This window comes from Mus pahari, chromosome 17, assembly GCF_900095145.1.
Source record: "Mus pahari chromosome 17, PAHARI_EIJ_v1.1, whole genome shotgun sequence".
NCBI lineage: Eukaryota > Metazoa > Chordata > Mammalia > Rodentia > Muridae > Mus > Mus pahari.
Window position 1 is genome coordinate 46080759 of NC_034606.1, and position 5391 is coordinate 46086149.

General features: G+C 47.5%; 1 protein-coding gene across 1 annotated transcript in view; it reads left to right on the forward strand.

Moving 5' to 3' along the window:
- Positions 1 to 1665: 1665 nt before the first annotated feature.
- Positions 1666 to 5391, forward strand: part of Sgsm3 (small G protein signaling modulator 3) — a 34269-nt gene continuing 30543 nt past the window's right edge. The window contains exon 1 of the mRNA XM_029547867.1: positions 1666 to 1732. The gene's annotated coding sequence lies outside the window, so the exon portion shown is untranslated. The remainder of the gene's footprint in view (positions 1733 to 5391) is intronic.

Below are 5391 nucleotides of genomic sequence, written 5' to 3' on the forward strand. Positions count from 1 at the left end.
TCTGTAATTCCAGTTCTAGCCTCCTCAAGCGCCAGGCACCATGGAATATACATACTCAGGTGGGCAAAGCACTAATACACATACAATGAAACGCATGCATCTTTCAATTTTTAATGTGTGTGTTGGGGATGAGTCATACAAATTAAAATGGTGCTGTGACTGAAAAGACAAACGGATTTCTTAGGTAATCAACGCAGATTCCATGTTACCATTTCCTAGCTCCTGCTATTTCCATCGGACCTTCTCTAAACGCTTCAGTCAGGAAGCAACCGTGCCTGTTTGCTAGCAGCTACCACGGTGGGGGTGGGGCTTTTTGACTGTTGGTGGTGTTCCCTCACAGGAGGGACTGAAGAGGGCAACTGTTACCCCCCCCCCCCCCCCGACTTGAGATTACGGCTGCTCCTCACAGCCATTGGAGGCAGTTCTACCCTAATTGCACATGACCTCAAAAGTCTCTGGATGTGCCGGGTCATATATTCTTCAGGGGCTCCATCTCCTGAGCTGTGGGGAAGCCATATTCCATTTTGGGTGAAGACGGCAGCATGGCTGCTTTGTGGTTACCCATGCTCCTGTATGCAATCTATCATCTATGCTCTGTAAATAAGCCTAAGAGACTCATTGGTTCTCCAGGTTGAACGTCTCTAAGATCATACTCCGATCCGTTACTGGCACCTTATAAGGATCTTGTAGATATTTAAGTCTCTTGGGGAAGGAATTTTTGAAACAAATGAGAATAACATTCATTCTGCATTTAGCTCATTCCTGTGCTTGGGTGATGTGAAAAACCCGCTAATGTGCTTTTTTTTTTTCTTTGTTTTTTTTGAGACAGGGTTTTCTGTATAGTCCTGGCTGTCCTGGAACTCACTCTGTAGACCAGGCTGGCCTCGAACTCAGAAATCCGCCTGCCTCTGCCTCCCAAGTGGTGGGATTAAAGGCGAGCGCCACCATGCCCAGTCCGCTAATGTGCTTTGTAAGCTGTTTATTGTACAGCCAGGTCATGACTGAGTCCACCTTGTGCTTTGTAGACTTTGCTTCATTGACCCGGGCACAACTACGAACCAACACTTCAAACCGGTGTTGGGTCAGTGTCTTTTCAGATTTGGCTGAGATGTCCCTATAATGCTGTTGAAGCTGTTGATAGCCTTTCTGAAAGGAGGGAAGGGGGGGTTTCAGATTAGATTCCTTGCCAGCAGTGACAGTATCAGCTGCCATCTTTCTGGATTGTTCTTCGGTGCTGTGTTTAAATGTTTTCCATACACATTGAGTTCTCACGGAAACCGTAAGTTCCGGGTTTTTATGGATGCGCAAAATGTTACGAGTGACTCAAAAACAGGTGCTCAGGTTCCACACACCGCTTCCTTCTTAGTCATGACCTCAATCAATTAGTGCTTTCCCCAGGGCCTGTGATTGATGGAAAACTAGATTAATCTGGTCTAGAAGCCAGCTCTGTGAGCCTGAAAGAGAAGACCAGTTTCTGGAATGTGCTTAACTCCATCCTGACTGCTCCCAAACAACCACGATTTGCTTGCATCATGGACCCGGGTGCCTGGGGTACCTCCAAAGGACGCCTGGAACCTGGGGCTGGGCCAGTCTTCCGGTGAAACTACAACCCCCAGCATGCCCCACGGCCGCCGGCTCTGCGGCCTGCGCGTGCGCAGAAGGGCAGCTGCGCGCCGACTAGGAGGCAGCTGCTAGCCTGACCTGCTGAGGTGCTGAGGTGGCCGCGAGACAGGTGAGCGGGGCGCGCGTCTCCGAGTCTCCGGGCAGGCGAGGCGGACGCTCACCTGCCCCTTGGGTGGAGGCCGCGGGGTGCGGGCTGAGGGGAAGGTGGCGGGAAAGGCGGCGCCTCAGGCGGGGGGGGGGCTGCGAGCCTCCGCGGCGTGGCTGCTCCCACGGCGACCCGGGACGCGCGTGACAGTGACAGACCCACCCCCTCCGACGGCTCCCGGCGACCCGGAGGAACTGCGCCTGACGCAGCGGCTGGCGTCTCGGCTGGTGGCAACTCTCCCGCAGAGCCGACTTGGCTGTTTGCCCTGTAAGACTCGGGTTCAGTGCCTAGGCCGAGTGTGAGCATCGGGGAAACTGAGGCGGACGTGTAGGCAGGGGTCGCGTCGTGTGCTTCCGGTTAGAGTCCCTGGGATTACTCTGAGATCTAGGTGTGGGTCCCCACTGCTTTCAGATGGCAGTCATAGGAAATACAGGTGCTTTAAAGTTTCCTTCTCAGTGACAGATTGTGTGGTGTCTTCCCGTCTCATGCTGCATATGAAATTTATGATGGGCTATGGTGGGTTTGTTTTTCTTTTTATTTAGGTTTTGTTGTTGTTGTTATTTTGTGTGTGTGTGTGTGTGTGTGTGTGTGGAATATTTAGAGATGACGGGGGTATTGTCTGTCTCTCTGTCTATCTATTTCCTTAAAAGAAATCTTTCTAGGTAAATTCATGTTTGTAGCCCAGGCTGGCCTCAAACTCCGAGCTCTGCCTGCTTCTGCTTTCCAAGTGCCGAACCGAAGGTGTGCGCTCTCAAGCCTCCACATTCAAACCTTTAATTTTCAGTGTCATCTTTTTTTCTTTGTAGCTTTCCAGACTTTGCTGGTGACTGAGTTTCCCCCCTTAACCCTTTGTTAGCCTCCAGCTCTCTTCCGACTCCAAGCCTTCATTAGCAGTTTCTCATACTCTGTTCCCCATGACCTATGTGTGTGCTACTGCTGCTGTTGTTGATTATCCCATATGGAACCCAGGGCTTCCCTCCACTACTGAGTTGTCCCCAAGTCCTTAATGTAGCTTCTTCATCATTATCTCATCTTGGTTTTTGGCTGATTGGCTTTAAACTTTTAAGATTTATTTTTTTAAATGTGTGTGTGTGTGTGTGTGTGTGTGTGTGTGTGTGTTCATGAGTGCAGGACCTGCAAAGGTCAGAAGTTGGCTTTAGATCCTCTGGAGCTAGAGCAGCGGTGAGATTGTTATAGGTTCTGAGAACCAAATTTGGCTTCTCTGCTAGAGCAGTATTCATTCTTAACTGTAGAGCTGTGGCTCCACCCCGGATTGTTCGTCCCTGGCTAGTCTGGAGCTTTCTGTGTAGACTAGGTTGGCCTTCAGAGATCTTTCTGCTTCTCTGACTCATAGATGTTGGGATTAAAGCATGTGCCAACACAGCCAACCCTCTGTCCTTTTTAACCACAGATATGTGTGGTCTATGGTAGAGGGGAGGTGTTTTGTTTGGCTGGTGCATATGACCCATGGATCAACATTAATTTAATAAGACTGTGGGGAGTCCTGGATGTGGCTTGGGTAGTAGAGTGCTGGTATACAAAAGTAAACCCTTTGTTTAGTTCCTAGCAAGAAGAAGGCTGTGAGCAAGCAGTTGCTGCCACATAGAAATGCATTCACCCTCTTTGTTTATTTGGGAACTCGTCACATCGACAGTCGGATGAACTGGGGTAGCAAGTCATGGAAGTGAGGGAAGTTCTGAGAAAGGGACTGAGAGATCTCTGCTATTACAGGGCTGCCTTCCTGTGCCTGGAGTGACTGCAAGAGCATCCTGCTGGCTCAGAGTCAGACAGAATGTTCTCTGTTTGTGTTTTCTCCTTTTTTCTTCTTTGTTCTCAATGAACATGTGGCAGACGCCCAACACCTTGTAGATTTGGTGACTTAACCTCAGTTTCATCAGTGAGTTCTCCAGCCTCTGCCTGTTTCTCAGTGGGTAACAGCAGTAATTTTCCACAGCAGCCGTTCTTGGGCTCAGACTGTCATAAGGAAGTGGGAATAGCACAAAGGGTGGTACACAGAAGAAATAAAGATCCTGTTTGTCGTTGCATATAACACAAGCTCGGACAGGAAATCCATACAGGACAGCTAGGTGGGAGAAGTTAGACACAGGAGTGTGGCTTCTATTTGCAGTAATATTGTTGAATCTCTTTTCCCTAATAAACACTGTAACTATGGCAGTCAACTGTAGGTTTATTTTGTTTTACATATGTGTAAGGTTTAGAGGTTAAGTGATTTTCATACAAACACTGTGACACAGCCATCTTCCAGTCAACTCTATCTAGTTCTAAAACCCTGTTTCTCCCCCTCTCCCATAGTTTCTCCCCCTCTCCCATAATGCTTGCTGAGAAGCCTAGAACCCAGGATCTTCCTGCCTCTACTTTCCAAGTGCTGAGATACAAATGTGTACCATCACTCCGCTTTTGACAGTGTTTTATATTGTCCTGTCAACAAGTATATTCAAAGTATTGGAGATGTGGCTTAACTACATTCTATGTACAAGGCTCTGTGTTCAATACCAGCTCTGCAAAACAACAAAAGCAAGTATGCTTATGTTTTTCCTCATTCTTGTTCCCACTCTTTCCTTTTAATGTAGTGCTTGTAGTCAAACCCAGGGACTCTCATATGGTAGGCAAGCTCTACCATTGAGTTATATCCTCAGGGTAAGCTTCCCATTTTTCTTTTTTGGAGACAAGGTCTCTCTTTTATATAGTGCTGGCTGCCCTGAAACTTGATCTGTAGACCAGGCCGGCATGGAACTCATAGAGCTCTGCCTGCCTTTGCCTCCCCAGTGCTGGGATCAAAGGTGTGCACCACCACCACACCAGGCTCATTTTCTTCCTATATTTGTCCTTAAAAAGCAGATTCTGGGCCTGGGGATATAGCTTAGTTTGTAGGTTGGTTGTCTAGTATGAATGAAGCCCTGTATTTGATCTTTAGCATCATATATGGTGCTACAGATATGGTGGAATCTGCCTGTAATCCCAGTGGAGGCAGGGGATCAGGAGTTCAGAGTCATCCTCAGCTATATAGATAGTTCAAGGTCATCCAGGGATACATGAATTTGTCTCAAAGGTGAGGTTCAGATTCTACCCCTGTCTTTTATTTACTCCTTCGTGTAATACTAAGCTTTCACCCTCATGAACTTCATTGAGTATTCATGAGCTTCATGAACTGTATTGAATATCTACTGTGAATCCCACCCTCTGTAAGTTTTACCCTGAGACTTTAGGGAAAGAAGTCAGAAACTGTTAGTATTGTATGTTAAATGCTTACTTACATCATAGTCTTTAGTCTTGGGAATTGGGGAAAGATGCTGGACCACTAACAGAGAAATAATTCCTTGCTCTAGAAATAGTATTAGCCTGCATGTGTGGCTCTATACTTCCAGGGAGAATCATGCCTCCATCCCCCTCCAGTGAGAAGTGATATGGTTGAAAGATAAAGTGCGGGCTGGTGAGATGGCTCAGTGGGTAAGAGCACCCGACTGCTCTTCCAAAGGTCCCGAGTTCAAATCCCAGCAACCACATGGTGGCTCACAACCATCCAAAACAAGATCTGACGCCCTCTTCTGGAGTGTCTGAAGATAGCTACAGTGTACTTACATATAATAAATAAATAAATCTTA